At 50.2% G+C, this 17298-nt stretch overlaps 2 protein-coding genes across 6 annotated transcripts in view; both read left to right on the top strand.

Moving 5' to 3' along the window:
- Positions 1-3219, top strand: part of KSR2 (kinase suppressor of ras 2) — a 476682-nt gene extending 473463 nt beyond the window's left edge. Inside the window, exons 22-23 of one of the 2 annotated variants that reach the window (XM_081539723.1) lie at positions 2057-2217; positions 2851-3219. The gene's annotated coding sequence lies outside the window, so the exon portion shown is untranslated. The remainder of the gene's footprint in view (positions 1-2056; positions 2218-2850) is intronic. The other variant, XM_081539722.1, reaches the window with a different exon arrangement.
- A 3253-nt stretch (positions 3220-6472) lies between these two features.
- NOS1 (nitric oxide synthase 1) overlaps positions 6473-17298 on the top strand; it is a 194045-nt gene continuing 183219 nt past the window's right edge. For all 4 annotated transcript variants that reach the window (XM_081539721.1, XM_081539718.1, XM_081539719.1 and 1 more), the window contains exon 1: positions 6473-6850. The gene's annotated coding sequence lies outside the window, so the exon portion shown is untranslated. The remainder of the gene's footprint in view (positions 6851-17298) is intronic.

Here is a 17298-nt window from a genome sequence, read left to right as displayed (position 1 = left end):
TGAACTGGGGCTTGCAGGGAGGGATTGAATAGTATTAGGAGTCAGTCTGTGACTCAAAGACCTTTAAGAATTTCTGCTGCTGATAGAATTTTCTGCATTTCCTCAGATTCCTTGGATTCTCCAGCTGGATTCTAATCACTTCTTCCCCCTTCCTCTTTTCCCCAAAGCTCATTTAGAATTTTTGTTGGTGTTGTTGCTTGAAAACCAAACAAACCTGAAACCCAGGGTCTCTAGCCTAGATCCCTGCTCATCATTTACATGGTATGATGTCAGGTCTTAAGGTCATTTCTTCTCGCAAAGGGGCCTTACAAAACACCCAGAGTCAAGAGGATGAAGACAGTGACCCTCTAAGTAAATTAAAAAGATTAAATTTGAGCAAAGATGACAGACTTTATTTTTAAATATAAAAACATTGTACAAACAAATTTCAGAGTCAATTTCATTAACAGTGTTCTTAACACTGTTCTTAACAGTGTTCTTAATATTTTATTAGATAAGTTGTTAAACCTATTGGTGGCCCAGTTTTTCATCACCAAATGACGGTATGATATGACCTTGTAAAACTAATGTCAAGATTGATACAGAATCACTAAGAAGCCGTGGAATCATAAAGGGAGTTACACAAGGAAACAGTATCACACAGTAGAGAAAAGAGAGAGTGCATCACAGTCAGCCAGGCTTGTGTTGGCAGCTCAGCTCTGTTGCTCTGTGACCTTGGGCAGGTTGCTTAACCAATCTGAACCTCAGTTCCACCATTCACATAACAGAGACAGTACAAGTCTCAATCACATGTGTATGCTCAGTCACTCAGTCGTATCTGACTCTTTGAGACTCTGTGGACAGTGGCCCACCTAGCCACCCTGTCCATGGGATTTTCCAGGCAAGAATACTGGGGTGGATTGCCATTTCCTGCTCCAGGGGATCTTCCCAACCCAGGGATCAAACCCAAGTCTCCAGTAACTCCTGCACTGCAGGTAGATTCTTTACTGCTTGAGCCATCAGGGAAGCCCACAAGTCTCTATGTCATAGAGTTATTGTGAGCAGTAAATGATATAATTCATGTTAAACCATTTAACTCCATGCCAGGCACAGAGGTAGCCCTCAACAACTGATAGCTGTTGTTACCAGTTTTATGATAGATTACCCACAGAAAGGCCAGCACTATTTCAAGGTAGCAGTCACCCTTTCTCCCCATTTCTCACAGTTTAAACAATCCTGTGGCCTCCACCTCACCTGCCCTGTGGCCTCCACCTCACCTGCCCAAGTCTGTGGGCTGCCTGGTTCCAGCTACCCTCTCTTACCTTCTTATCTTCCCATCAAAGGTTGATGTTCAAGATGCAAGGCCTTTGCCAGAATGAGCTTGCAGCCTTCCAGCACCTCTGAGAGAGGATTTCAGGGCCCTCTGCATCCCCGTAAATTGTATCAAGATATTCACATTTCAAATAGCCCCACCCTAATCCCCTCAGAGGCTTCTTTTCTGGACCTTGAGGTGATTTCCTCACACCCACATCAGTACCCTGAGTACTCTAAAGGGACCTCCACACACGGGATAGCCCCTCCAGCCTGGTAAATCAGACACCAAGCGGAGAAGGCCTGCTCTGGGCCAGGTGCTTTAGACTTCATCCCTGCAGTGAAGCTCCAAAACTGTGCTGATACACTGTAGCTGCTAGCCACTCGTGGTTATTTACATTTAAATTTAGTTAAAATTGGGCTTCCCTGGTGGCTCAGATGGTAAAGAATCTGCCTGCAATGCAGGAGACTCAGGTTCGATCCCTGGGTCAGGAAGATCTCCTGGAGAAAGGAATGGCTACCCACTCCAGGAGTCTTGCCTGGAGAATTCCACGGACAGAGGAGCCTGGTGGGCTACAGTCCATGGGGTTGCATGAGTCAGACACGACTGAATAACTAGCAGTTAAAGTTTGAAAAGCAATTCTCCATCAGACCTGCCACATGTGGATAGAGTTTAACCACCTTAGTGCCCACATGGCCATTATGGCACAAAGTTCCACTGAGTGGCACGGCACCAAGTGAAACTGTCATCACTCCCACTTTCCAGATGAGAAAACTGAGGCTCAGAGCCATTCAGCTGTGTAGTTAACCCAGGATAGACACCAGGCCTCTGATTCCAAGCCACCAGACCGCACCGCTTCTCCTACAGCCAGGCTCTGGGGCTGGGCTCCAAGGAAAACAAGACGGATGAACTTGGAAGACAGAGAGGTGAGTAATGAAAAACTGACAGTTCCACGTGACAGCCCACAGGCTCTGTGGGCCCAGGGATGCCTTATCCATTGAGCTCAGAATATCCTACCTCCCATGTTCATTCTCTTGATCAATAAACTTTCTAGAATGCATGCATGTGCTTCTCACTCAGTCATACCTGCTTTTGCAACTCCCTGGACTTTAGCCCACCAGGCTTCTCTGTCCATGGGATGTTCCAGGCAAGAATACTGGAATAGGTTGCCATTCCCTTCTCCAGGGGATCATCCCAACCCAGGAATTGAATCTGCCTCTCCTGCATTGACAGATCCTTACCACTGAGCCCCCAGGGAAGCCAATGGTGTTACCCAATACAGAACCACAGGCTACCTGTGGTTATTGAGCCCTTGAAGTGTGATGAGTCTGAATGGAGATGTATGTGTACAATACACACTGGATTTCTAAGGTGTTAAAAAAAAAAGGCAGAAAATGTAAATTATCTTAACAGTTTTGTATAATGGTTACATATTGACGTGATCATTTTCAACTAGATCCAGTTAAATAAAATACCTCACTATTGTTAATTTCGCCTGTTTCTTTTCACCTTCTTAAAGTGGCTACTAGAAAGCTTATAATTAGGTCTTTGGCTTGCAGTGTATTTCTCCCATCTGTTGCTGTCCTGGAAGGCCTACTGGGTGCCAGTCCCTGCACTCTGCAAGGGGCTGCAGGATGAAACCAGAAGAGAATTCAGCTCCAAGCTGACAGCAGACCCCTGGAACCAGACGAGGAACATGCTATGCCGCTCTGAGGTTGGTCTCTGCAGCTGGTACCCTGGCTCCCAAGGTCCACCAGCCCTGCCTTCTGCACAGGGATGCTAGTAAGTTATGTGTGCAGGGCTGCGTGTGCAAATCTGGGGCCATAAGCAAACGACTAATCTTTTCTGCTTCCTCATCTGTAAAATGAAAATAATTGCCCCTGCTTCCTAGAGATATTTTAGAGATGGAGTAAATTAATGAATGCAAAGTGCGTATCTCATAGTAGGTGCTTAACAGATAACTAAGGTTAGCAACTAGAGGTGGTGCTCCCCTACAGCAGTTGGCAATGTCTAGAAACATTTGGGGTGTCACACTTAGAGGGAGGAGGTTGCTAGTGGCATTTAATGGTGGAGACCAGAGATGTTGCTAAACCTCCTACCGTGCACGGTACAGCCCCCACCTCAAACACTAATCAATAGCATTGAGGCTTAGAAACTGTGGTGTATGGCAATGGCTATTATTGTTATTAATAAAAACACCTGTGAAGATTATCTAATTAAAGGTACAGTCACGAGGAGGTGGACTCCCTGAACACAGGGATTTTTTTATCAGTCTTTATCACCGCTGTATCCCCAGTGCCTAGAACAGTGCCTGGCACATAGGACGTGCTCAGGAAATATTTGTTGAATGAAGAATGAATGAGTGAAATGGCAAGACTCCTCCTTGTCAAAGTCCCAAATGCTCAAAGTATGAAAGGGCATGGTAGATTATCATTTTGATCTATACATTTTTTAATACAAGAAACATTTGCTGAGCACCTACTGTACGCCACACTCTGTGTTTGAGTACTGGGGGTTTACTAATGTTCAGGGGACAGAGGAGGTGGGGCTCAGTTTTGTGGGCAAGATGAACCGCCCCTTCTGGCAATGAGCAGTAAGTGCTGACTGGGGGCAAGGGTGAACCCAGGGGTGGGGGAGGTCAGGGGAAACACTTGGCTAGCATGGGAGATGGACTCAGAAAAAGCTTGCAGGAGAAGGTGATGTCAGGAGAAATCAACTAGCTTTTCTAGAACACTCTCCCCATTTCTGGAGTCCCCTTAACACCATCCTGCTAGAATCTTTTGACTGACAGGGAGCTCATTCCCTCACAAAGCACAACATCCTGTGATTTCTCACTGCTTCTTTTTTTTTAATTTTTTTAAAGATTTTTTTGATGTGGGCCATTTTTAAAGTCTTTGTTGAATTTGTTACGAACATTGCTTCTCTGTTCTATGTTTTGTTTGTTTTGGCCATGAGGCATGTGCGATCTTAGCTCCCCAACCAGGGATCGAACCCACAACTCCACCCCCTGCATTGGAAGGTGAAATCTTGAGCACTGGACTGCCAGCAAAATCCCTCTGCTTCTTTCTAGAATATTCTCTTTACTAGTGAGATCACCAGGGGCCAGGGTGCAGTCACCTAACTCAGAGCCCTTCCCATCTGGAGGCCCTGGTCTGCACCCTGGCCACCTGCCCCACGTCTGGCTCAGAAGGACCCCATGGCTCACAGCACAGCCAGCTGCCTGCTTCCTTCTCAGCCTGACAGGTCAGGCCGGCTGAGTCACGGGCTCAGCTTCTCCCAACCCACGTGGGGTCTGAGCCTGGGCAAGGGGGATGGGCTGCCGGCCAGATTGCCCATCAGTCACACCAAAAAGGAGCCCATGAACCTCACTGAGGATTAGACCTAAGAACATTCTGGAATGGCACGCTCCACCTTGGAGCTCCCCGAGGGGCAGACCCAGCAGACAGGCAAGTTATTCCACCAGTGAGGACACCAGGGAACACAGTGTGTGTGTGTGTGCGCGCGAGTGTGTGTGTGTGTTGCCAAAGAATGGTCTTATAATAATTATTATTGCAATGGATTGTCGTGGTTATTTATTAGAAATTGTCAGCTCCGTGTGGACAGGGGTCCATCCTCACTGTTCACTGCTGTATGCCCAGTGCCTGTAACAGTACTTGGCACATAGGAGGTGCTCAACAAGCTCTTTTGTTGAGTAAGTGCATAGACAACAAGCGACAGCTACTTCCTATTTTTGGAGGACATTCTACAAGGAATTACATATATATGTGTCTTTTAAATTTATCATCAGTCTCCATCAGCAGGGCACATAGTGCCCAGCATGGTGACCCACGCACAGTAGGTGGTCAGTAGATGTGATTGAGTAAAGAGGCAGGTGCTGGGCATTTTCTTGTTTATTCTTACACATCCCAGGCAGAGAGCACCTCTTTGGCACCTCTTAGAGATGAAAAATTGAGCCCCGGAGAAGGGAAGTGACCTCCGAAGGTCACCCAAGTTGGTGAGGAAGAGCTAGGGCTTGAACCCACATCTGTGTGGTTGCAGAGCCTGTGTGTGCTCTTAACTGCTAGGTCCTGCTGCCCTGGCAATGAGGGGATGGGGCAGGGGTGGGGAGCCTCTGAGAAGGGGTACTGGGGACAGAGTAGGGACCACTTTAGCACTCCCCAGTCTTGCCCTGTGTGTCCCAGTGGCAAAGCCCTTTCGACATGGCATCCCATTTGGTATTCACTGGAGCTTCAACAAAGCCCAGAGTAACCTCCTCAAGATCACACAGCAACTTCAGCACGGGTCTCCTGATGCTATGTCCAATGTTCTTACCCCTAAACTCCACCTATGACTCCACCTCAGAGCCCTAATACAAGCAGAGACTCATGCGGGTCAGAAGAGAAAGCTTATGTTTCAGCATACACACAGACTTTGTTTTTCCAGGCAGCTTGACCCAATACGTCTGGTGGCAAATCCGAATTCCACACTTTGCTCTATGACCTTGAGACTTGGCTTCCTGTCTCTGAGCCTCGATTTCCCTATCTAACAGATGATTCCTCACTTTGCAGGTAGAGACTAGAATCCCTGACTTGGTGCCTCTCCTGCTGTGTGACCTTTGGGGAAAAGCTTAGCTTCTCTGAGCTTTGATTTTTTTTTTTCCTCTGCTGCTGCTAAGTCGCTTCAGTCGTGTCCGATTCTGTGAGACCCCATAGACAGCAGCCCACCAGGCTCCCCCGTCCCTGGGATTCTCCAGGCGAGAACACTGGAGTGGGTTACCATTTCCTTCTCCAATGCTTGAAAGTGAAAAGTGAAAGGGAAGTCACTCAGTCGTGTCCGACTCCTAGTGACCCCATGGACTGCAGCCTACCAGGTTCCTCCATCCATAGGATTTTCCAGGCAAGAATACTGAAGTGGGTTGCCATTGCCTTCTCCGTTTCCTCTGCTAAGCGGGGTTAAATAAATACCCACCTCTCAGGGCCCAAGAGAGTTAATGGGGGGTCCGTGCGGGGACCGTGCAGGGCCCTGGCATGTAGTAAGTGTTCAATAAAAGATGGTTTGGGGGATCCTTTGTGATTGCAGTGGGTGGCCCTCCTCAGGACCCTGCGGGCCCAGCCTGGCCACTGCAGACCCAGCGCACACACTCACGGCTGCCCCCAGCCAGCTGGGGGGAAACCTGAGCCACCCTCCTCCTGGGCAGACGCTGTCACTGCCACTGCTGCCTCTGAAATGAAAGAAAGGTCAGAGCCTAGGGAAGTCGGGCTGGGTGTGTGATGGAGGCGGCCGGCAGGAGAGGAGGGGAGGGGTGGCCACTGGCTGCCTGACCGCCCCGGTCTCTCCAGGGGAGGCCTGAACCGGCTGGGCCTGGGTGCAGCCCCCTTGCCCCGGCTTTGACCCCCTGGCCCTGGCAGAACCGCCTCCCAGCCTGCCCCTGGGGAGGGGCCACCTGGTGTCAATTAAGCCCCAGCCACAAGGCTCACGCCACACCAGGCGGCTGATTAGTGCCGCCGGCCTCTCCAGATGGGGAGCACGGCCTGAGAGGGGCACCTGCCACCACGCCAGGAAGAGGCCTCACCGGAGCTGGTGAGTACCCAGGTTGGGGGCCCTGCTCCCAGGCCGGTGGGCCTGGTGAGCCCAGCTGGGCCGTGGCAGGGCAGGGGGGCTCACCGTGGTCTTTGCTCTCCTGGGGCATCTCAGGCCTCTAGCATCCCTGACCCCCTTTGCTTTGGCCTGACCTGCAGGGGATCCCTGCAGGGACCAAATGCCAGCCTGGGGGCCTTCTCCCTGGATGGTGCAGCTGCAGGGGCCGCCCCCGGCCTGTGGCTGAGGGGGACCTGAGGGGTGAACAAAGGGCCAGTCAGCCCAGAGGGAGGCTATAGGGTCCCAACTCTTTCCTCATCACCCTGGAAGAACTGGCTCTTTGTGCCAGCCCGTCTGGGCACCCAAGGCCACGCATGTTCCTCCAGCCCGCCAGCTAGTGTCATGGGGTGGCCCCGTTTGGTTGCCCAGCATGAGACTCCTGCAGGAAGGTGACATGGGGGGCTGCTCCCTCCCCAGGCCAGAGCTCAGGTGGAGTCCTGTGGTTTCAGAATGCCGCATGGTTCGGTGCATGGCTGGGGGCAAGTAGGGCCCTGGCCTAGGACCCCTGAGGCTTCTGGGGGCGTCGTCCAGCATGCAGGCCTCTGCAGGGTCCAAGCCGCCCCATGGTACCGAGTGGGGAGTCAGTACCAGCTGTGGCAAAGGAGGGGACAGCTGCCAACCCATGACACAGACTAGGGGGGCGGTCAGAGAGAGGTCCAGCTCGGTACCTCCCAGCCACTCGGTGACTTGTCCCAGGGCCCACAGTTTGAACTGTGGGTCCCAGTTCCTGGCTGAGAGGTGTGCTATTATCCATGAACAGGGTCCCTGGTGAGAGATGGTGTTGTCTGTTGGTGGTACCACTGGGTGGTCTGCAGCCGCCGCCAGCTTGGGGCGGAGGCAAGGTGTGTTTGGAACAGGATGGCGGGCCCTGGGGTGTTGGAGAGGTGCCAGGTGCGTGTCCATGTGTTTGCGCCACGTGGGGTGAGTTTAGGAGCTGAGGAGGATCACCTGCGTGGATCGCTGGAGCCCGTTCTGGACAGTGGCTCCAACACGTGGTTGGCTCCGACACGTGGGCTTGGGAGGAAGGACGGGCTGTGGGAAGAGAGCCCTGTGGCTGGCAGGGCACAGCTACACGTCCCCATCTGTGTGTGTGTGTGTGTGTGTGGGTGGTTGTATTGATGCCAGTGCTGTGCAGACGGGGGGCTCCTTGGCAGTGTCCCTGGGTCGTTGCGGTCTGCTCTTGCCAGCTCAGTCCATCATGGGGGTTGGGGGCAGTGTTTCCCAGGGGGAGCACCCACGAGCTCCCTGGCGAGCCAGCTAGGTCTCAGTCGTGCACCCCATGCCCTGAACTTGCTCTGTGTCCCAGACGCCATTCCCACTGGGCTGAGGCCAAGCCAGGCTGCTGGCTGGAATCCGAAGGCTCAGTCCCTGGAACCTTGTCTGTGGGCCTGGGGCGACCAGAAAAGAGGGTGGGGGCGACCACAGCTGAAACTCAGCTGCTTTCTGGGAAGTACTGGATCTAGTTCATTTCCTCCATAAATATTTATCACAGGCCTCCTCTAGGCTACAACCTGGGCTCAGAACTGGCACTGTGAGAGTGAACCCAGAGTTCATTCATTCACTCAAAAGTATTGATTGATAGACCCCTAAACTTGGTGCTGAAATTTCGTGGTAGAGTTCAAATCCATTCCTTCCTTTTATTCCGTCATTCACCCCACAATATTTATGGAGCAACCGCTATGCACTGCTATGCTGGGCTCATCACTGCAGTTACACCAGAGAATCTGGGAAATGAGAAATCATCATCTCTTCCAAATTTCCTTGCCGTCTGTACACACCGAGCCTGGGTCTGGAAGAAAGCCAGGTGTTTAAGAAACAGAAGAAAGTTGAAGGCCCTTCTCTGGTCCTTTCACGGCAAGGCATAAGGGCCCCATTTAGCCATGCAGCTGCCACTCAGAATGTCCCCAGGGTTTACCTAGAATTAGTGACTTTCATTGGAACCCAGTGGTCATGACCAGAACAGGGTGAGCTTTACACACACACGTGATTTAACTTCCTTTTCCAAAGGAAAGTGTGATCATTTTGATGATTAACCACCAGATATGCCTGAAGCACTTGCTCAGGTAATTAATAAATACTAGAAGGTGCCACTTATTATTTTCCACAAGCCAGGCATATACAGGATTCATCTTTTTGAATTCTTGCCCGGGTCAGATGGCAGCCCTATTACTTCCTCATTTTATAGTTATACAAAATGAGGCTATGAGGGGACTTCATAACCTGCCCCAGGCCTTTCTGACTCCAGAGCCTGAGCTTTTAACCTCTAGGGTAGAGTCCTTAGGGAGTTTCCATCCAGACAGGGACATGAGCAGAACATCTGCAAACAAAATTTGAGTGGGGCGACCAAAGGGAGGATGTGCCCCACTCAAGCAGGCAGTGGGGCAGCTAGAAAATGCTGGACGGCATAGTCTTTGCAGTCGCAGAGCACTTTTGTCCAAAAGTAGAGCGGAGCGGAGCTGGCCTGGGTGAATCTCTGGTGGGGGCCTGGCTGAGCGCAGCCCAGGCTCCCTCTGATCCTCTGCCCTTGGGGAAGGGGGCAAGGTCCCTCAGTGAACTGCTGGGGTGTGTGGGCAGCTGGCAAAGCATTTTGGTGTGAAGTCAAAGCCAGCCAGGGTGAACATGGCAGGTGAGGTTACCTGGCAGGTGAAGACGAGGTGGCCTGAAAGATTTGGAGAAAGGCAGGCATCTGGGCTGGGGAAAAATGAGGCAGTTGTTCATTGATTCATTCATTGATTCACTCATTCAGCAAATACTCACTTAGCTCCTACTTCAGGCCGGGTATTGGTCATGGCACAAGGATTAGAGTGGTGATGATGGTAAACCACGCTCCTTCCCTCTGCCAAGAACTGATCCTCAACACAGCTTGACTTTGCACTGAGGGCGGAAGGAATGGCTCCTTCCTTCAGTAAGGGATACAGCCACCTGGCCTTGATCTTGGCACTGGGGTCACAATGATTAACAGATGGAGGGAGTGCTTTCTAGAAAGGGAGAGTGAGGGAAGCAGGAGAGGGCAGCCGAAGGGGCTTAACAAGCCTGAAGACGCTCAGATGACCCCATGGGGTGCTCCGGAGTGTGAGTGGCACAGCGGAGTTGATCCCACCTTGAGGCATGGGGGCGAGCCTTTAGGATCCCATGTGGCTAGTCCCTGGTGCTTAGTTAGGGTGAGGGGTGTCATCTTTCCCCAACAAACCGGTTTGGCTACGTAGGGCCATTCTCTGGGAATAAAGATCAGCAGCTGGGGAGTGCATACATTGCTGGACAAAGGACACTCGGGCAAGGCACCAAACTGGCCTCCTGCGCCGCCCCTGAAAATTTCCTAGTGGGGTGGGGGAGGCAGGCAGTGGACAGGTGAGGAAGGGTGCCTCCCTCATCATCAGGGAGGGTGCCCTGCCCCAGTGGAGAAGCACAGAGGGCTGGGGGAGCCCAGGACGGGGCCCCAGGCCCAGTGTGGGAAGCCAGGGAAACATGGCCTCGAGCAGCCTGGGGCCTGGATTCAAATCCTAGCACTGCCACTTGCCAGGTGATGGCCCCAGGCCAGTTCCTTCCTTCCCGGAGCCTCTGCTTGGTCGGCTCTCAGCTGTGGATGCTACCTGGGGCTCCCTCCTGGAACGGTGGGTAGGACTTGTGCATGATCCGAGTAGCCCTGTTCCTGGCACACACGGTAAGTGCTGGGACGCTGCGGATGGCGGAGCTGGTGGATGGGGGCAGGGTCAGGTTATAGGGGGCCGTGAGCCTACAGAATCCAGTTCTTTCCTGCGAGTCCCAGAGGGACCTGGGAACCCCGGGAGGTGAGCCAGAAATGGCTGCCAGGGTCAGGTCCCAAATGTCATCGGTACTTTGGGTCCTTCAGGCAGAGGCAAAGAGGGGATGTGTGTGGACAGAGCAGAGATGCCCCAGGAGGGAACAGGGCCCTGGAACTGACCAAGAGGGGGCAGGCCCCCCATGGTCTCCCCATGCCTTGCTCCCAAAGCGCAGAGCCCAGGTCTGAGCAGACCATCTCCTCCTCTAGGTACCACACCCTTGTCCAACCATCCATCCATCCATTCATTTATTCAACAACTATTTCCACAACTCCGGCTACAAGTGCCAGGCTCTGAGGATGTGTTTGTAAGACAGAAAGGATCCCTAATCTCACGGAACTCAGTTTGTGGTGGGGAGGGGGATCATTAAACACCAAAGAAGGACAGGGGACAAAGAGAGGGACATGGCCGAGGGGTTGAGAAGATGAAAGCTTTGAGCGGTTTCTGGGCATGGTGGCGGTGGGGGGGCACAGGCCTGGGTGCAGGGCTGTGAGGCGTGAGCTCAGCAGGGAGAGAGGACAGAGGATCTACTCTGCTTTTGACCTTGAGTGGCCTCAGCCTGCAGTGACTTGAAGCCGGGTTTCAGCTCCCAGCCAGAGATTGCAGTCGAACAGTGGCAGTGAGCGCTAAGTCCTAGTCGCTAGACCAGTGGCCCGTGACAGGGCCCTCGCTCTTCAACTTTGCAGAAAAGAATTCCCAAAGACGGAAAGTAGTGGAGCAAGTTAAATGTTTATTAGGAGAGAAAAGAGTACCGTATGTGTAGATAGACACGTGGGTGGACTCAGAGTCGCACCCCCCGTGGTAGCTTGAATCACTTCTCTGGGCCATCTCTTCCTGGTTTCCTTTGGCCAGGTGTCTTGCTTTGCCTGATTCCAAGGTTGTATTTGGTTTAAGTCAGGATCCTCCCACATGTGCACACGCATCTCTCAGCCGAGATGGATTCTGGCGAAGAGGCATGGGTAGGTTGACGTCACTTACTGTGAGGTGACGCCCCCACCCTTTTGACCTCCAAGGAGCCTTTCTGGGCAAGTATAGTCGGGAAGGTCACCTTGACCTTGAGAATGAGGAATACGTGGTCTCCTTTCTGGGCAGGACTCAGCTCCTCCTCCTCTCCAACTTGGAGTGTCTATCCACAGGGGATGAACTCCAGCTGCCCAGCCCAGGGCCCATCCATCTCCTGCCTCACTTTTTATCCAGAGCTCAGCTGGGAAAAGGCAGTGGCGTGCAGGCCAGGAGTGACTGTCTAACTGAAGATCACGTGTGCATGAGAATGTGCGTGCAGGGCTGTTTATGAATGATCATGGGAAGGGGTGGGTGGACATGTGGATGGGAGGGTGTGTATGTGTGCAAGAATGTATTTAAAGGCATGTGTGTGAGAGAGTGGAGGGTGTGTGTATGAGCATGTGTGAGTGCGTGTGGTGAGGAAGCCCCTATGAGGGTGTGTGTGTAAGCAGTTGTGGTGGGGGCATACACATATGTATTGAATGGTGTGTATATCGGTGTGTGGGGGTGTGTAATGAATGAGCTTGCCTGTGTGTGGTATATACACTGGCACATGTGAGGGTATGTGAGAACTAGCAGGTGAGAGGGTGTGGCGGGGGGCGGTGTATCTGTGTGCATGGGTCTATACTTGCAAGTGTGTGTCTGTGTATTTTCATCAAATTCTGGATTCTGAGAGCCAGAGAGAGTCTTGAATCCCTTTCAGTCCAACCCTTGCCCACCCACCCCAATAACAAGCTACCTCATGCATGCACAGCACCCTACAGCTAGCACTTTCCCATTCATTCATTGTTCCCTGGCCCCCCACCCTTAGCAGCCCTGGGAACATGGCTTCAACCCATTCCACAGATGTGGCAACTGAGGCCCCCAAGCCAAGAGGGAGGTGGAGGCAATGCATTCAGGTCCCCGGACTCTTGTCTCTGGCCAGATTCTAGCTCTGACTGCTCCTCCCTGTATCTCTTCTAGCTCAAGCACTTACCCACGTAACAAGATGCCTATTCAAAACCCACACTCATCCATTATACTATTTCTTTTCTCCTTTGATTCTATTACTTTCTTTTTTTATCCTATTTCTCCTCTGGTTCCACTTCCCTTCCACTTCATTAGGGATGAATGAGTCTGTAACTTTGACACATCCCTCACCCACACCCACTCCTGCCAAATGTCTTTTTTAAAAAATCACTTTAGAATTAACAGGAAAACTTCTTATAAAAATGTTTAAATCAAAGTGGAGCTCATTATTCAAGAAAATTTAGGTGGAAAAAATGGGTTTGCAAATGCTCACCAGGATTCCCCTGAAACAATGCATTATACAGAGACATTTGCTGCCTACAAAGAAAAACAAACTATCTCAAATAAAGACCAAATATTTTGAAAGACTCAAACCCCAAAGCAGAGAAAACAAATTCAGTCTTAAGGAAGCCGCTTGTGCAATTGGCCAGCAATCCCTACAGATTCAGGAAACAAGCTGCCTTCTGCCCACTGGATCTGCATATTAGCTAACGCCCCCAAAGGGTCTTCCTACTTGGCCTCAGGGCCCCCTGGGTACCCTCAGGAAGACAGAAGTGGTGACTCTCTTACATTCAGAGGAATGGAGGGTCAGTGCTGAGCTCCAGGACCCCAGTGGTGTGGTCTGAGCTTAGCACGGCCCAGCCCTGGGCATCCCCGCTCCGGGCGGTCAATGCTCTGTCCCCACCAGGTTCCTCTTCCAGCAGGGCTGTGACCTGACCCTCTGGCCTCCCAACTGGGACCTCAGCAGCTAGCAAGGCAGCCCCAGGGAGCCTGTGTGAGCTGGACACAGCCAAGGGGCGGGAGCTGGGAGGGATCTCTCTCAGGACGGTGCCAAGTTAGCACTGAGGAGGGGACAGAAGGTCGAGGCAATGAAGGTCCTCTCCTCCTCTGTCTCTCTCTGTCTCTCCCTCCTCACCGGCTCTGTGAGCATCTCTCTGGTTCTGCCTCGTCACTGCCACTCTAGCGATAGTAATGGTAGCCTTTCACGTCGCTGTCACTGCCTCCTTCCGCGTCTCTTGCCTGGCCTTCCTCCCACCTGCTCTGTGCAGTGGGCGAGACTGGGACGATCCTTTGTCCTCCTTCATATACTGAGAGCCAAAGGCTCAGAGAGGCTAGGTAGCTTGTCCCAGGTCACACAGAGCTGAGCCATCCCCTCAAGGCTGTTTTCCAGTCCAGAATGTTCTTCCCCGTGTCATCATGGAGCCTCCCGTGTTTCCTTCGCAGGTGTTTCTCCACTGGCACCTTTACCTCAGTTTCTCCTGTATTCTCTTGACCAGGTTGTGAGATGCAAAGACCAGAATGTCAGGAGAGGATGTTTTTATACCATTGGGTGTCACTTCCATCAGTCCTAAGAGCCAGCAATGATGCTGGTACTAGTCGTGGTTGCTATCCATTGGGTACTGATTGGTGCTTTTGGTGCTGGTTTGAGCCATTGGCACCCCCTACCCTTACCTGCCACAGATGGAGACTGGCACAGACTAGCTGAAAACGATTAAATAGAACTATTTGGGTGCAGTGAAGAGCCTGTCCATGGGGACTGGCAGGATTGGAATTTAATTCTAAGAGAGTAGCAATTTTTGAGCAGTGGGTGTAGCCTGCAAGATGATAGCATATAATAAAAAAAAAGAATGAAATAATGCCGTTTGCAGCAACATGGATGGACCTAGAGATTATCATACTAAGTGAAGTAAATCAGACAGAGAAAAACAAATATCCTTTATCACTTATACGTGGAATCCAAAGAAATGATACAAATGAACCTATTTACCAAACAGAAACAGACTCACAGATATAGGGAACAAATTTTTGGTTACCAACGGGGAAAGAGAGTGGGGAGGGATAAATTAGGGTTTGGGATTAATAGATACCCCTGTCTATAAAATAGTTGACCATGTTTGGCAGAAACCAACACAATGCTGTAGAGCAATTATCTTTCAGTTAAAAATAAATTTTAAAAAAGAAACCAACACAACGTTGTAAAGCAACTATACTCCAATAAAAATTAATTTAAAAAAAATAGTTGACCAACAAGGACCTACTCTATAGCACAGAGACAAATATCTTATAATAACCTATAATGGGAAAGACACACTTATATATCTGTCTCACTTTGCTGTACACCAGAAACTAACACATCATTGTAAATCAACTATACTTCAACAGAGAATGAATAAAGAAATGGAAAGGGAAAACTTGAAAACAAAACAAAAGATGGCATATAGATCTATGTCTTTCAAACATGGCACACTTTTCAAGGGCACATTCTCAAAGACACTCTCCCTCAATGTTGTCATAAAATATTTTGATTATAATGCTGCTTAACTGTGCACCAACAGAACAGGAGGTATGAGTTTTTCATGCTTATATTCCTACAAAACCAAAGCAAATCCGCAAATTGAACACCTTCCCAATTGCAAAACAAATCAGATTTGAGCTCAAAACGTGTATGTGATCGCTTGAGTGAAGTTCTGTTTGCAACATAAGTATAATACATGATGCATGGACCAGAAGGCCTTCTGGGGTCCCCCAGGTTCTGCCTGCCAGGCCCTGTGAGGACTTGATTTTCCCTCCCTCTCTCCTCCTCACACTGCTTAGAGCCCTCTGTCTGTATAACATGGTGTTCCAGCCTTTGGCCTCCTCCAGGCACGGGGAGGATCATTTCTGTATCGCACCGGTGGCCTATTCTCATTCCTGTGCAGTAATTAAAGCAGGACAGCTCAGCCCAGCTGCCATCATCACAGAACAGTCACTGGAATCATGTGGCAGCTCCTAGTGATGAGACAGTCATCAGCAGATCCAGGAAAGGCTGATGGTCATGTACTACACATAAATGATAACACTCCTAAATGATCAGAGTGTCTTATGAACCCCCATGGGGACCCCAATACTTTGGCCAATAATTTGTCCAATACTTTGGCCACCTGATGCAAAGAGCCAACTCATTGGAAAAGACCCTGATTCTGGGAAAGATTGAGGGCAGGAGGAGAAGGGGACAACAGAGGATGAGATGGTTGGATGGCATCATTGACTCAATGGACCTGAGTTTGAGCAAACTCTGGGAGACAGTCAAGGGCAGGGAAGCCTGGCATGCTGCAGTTCATAGGGTCGCAGAGTCGGACATGACTGAGTGAACAACAACAAGTGGACCCCAATTTCAGGAACATCAATTCAGGTACGTCTAGTAGTGTGAAGGAATGTGCGTTCCAGTTAGGGAACCCAGTTAGGAGGTTATGGTTAAGATTTGAGGCCAGGAGGGCTCCAAAAGCTAAAATGGGACAGGAGGTCTGAGTGATGGACTGAAGGCAGATTAAGCAGGGTTTGGGCTTTAACAGTGATGCCCAGAGAACTGGTGTGGTGTTCCTGGAGCCTCCCAGAGCCATGAGGTGCCAGGAGAGAGGAATAAGCAGGAAGGCAGGCAAGGAAAGAGGCTCAGCTTTTCCCAGGCATGCTGGGATCCTGGGCTCGGCTTCCCTTGACTTGTCCCATCCTCAGCTTCTTGGTTGGTTAACTGAGGCCTTCTACCATCCTTGGCAGTAGAGACAAGCAAGTCGGGGGATAAGGTGATCGTGGTGTGAATTCTAGCTCTATGACTTCCCAGCTATAGGACCTCAGACAAACCCCTGAACATGTCTGCAGCTGTGTTTCCTTGGCTCTGAAAGGGAAATTGAATTAGAAACCTTCTTACGGTTATTGTCAAGGTCAAATGAAAAGGTCTGGAACCTTGTGAGCTCAGAAATTGCAGCTTCTGCCTCTACTGTTCCCGTGATCATACCTCTATGTCATCAGCACATCCCTTCCATCAGCACCCTCTACCCTCCTCTCCATCAGCCTGGGTCCCAGCTCTCCTCAACAGGCACATCCTTCTCCCCCCAGTTTATCAAAAGCCTTCACCCCCAGCTGCTCTCCTGTCTCTAAAGAAGCTTTTCAACCTATCTCATGCCACACACCCTTTGGCCATCTGGCGAAATCCACAGACCCCTTGGCAGAAGAGTGTTTTTCAATGCATAAAAAATAACACACAGGATTGCGAAGAAATCAATTCTGTCAAGCTATAGTTACCAAAAATGTATTTTTACAAAAAACAAATATGAGAGAATACATGTGTTTCTTTATCTATGTATTAACTAAATGAGTAGCTGTGAGCCTAACACACTGCAAATTTGAAGAAGTGATGAGCATAAATATTTTGGGATATTTGTTAACAGCTGTAAGGTAATATGAAAATACTTACTATTTTCTATCCGTGATAAAGTCACAAGTCTGATAATACCGATGTGGCTTTTCCCCTATATTTGTAAGGAAAGCAAATGCTAAATTTCAGCTCAAGGTTAATAACATAAAGATGTAATTATTTTATCCCATCCAAGTTCACAGCCCCTCTTAAATGTATCCAGAGACCCTTTGCTCCAAAGCCAGTGGTGTTAACTGCCTGCACCATGCACATAGCTTTTGCCACTGACTCTTTTAAGCCAAGATTTCTCTCCATTTGAATGTTCAAAATCTCTTATCTAAGAACATACACATGGTAGAAAAAAAAAAAAAAAAAACAGGAGACAAAGCCTGATACTGGGAAGTAGCTCC

This window comes from Giraffa tippelskirchi, chromosome 11 (assembly GCF_054371585.1).
Source record: "Giraffa tippelskirchi isolate mGirTip1 chromosome 11, T2T-mGirTip1v1.2.pri, whole genome shotgun sequence".
NCBI lineage: Eukaryota > Metazoa > Chordata > Mammalia > Artiodactyla > Giraffidae > Giraffa > Giraffa tippelskirchi.
Note: the sequence above shows the minus strand (reverse complement) of the source record. Positions and strands in the feature narration are given on the sequence as shown.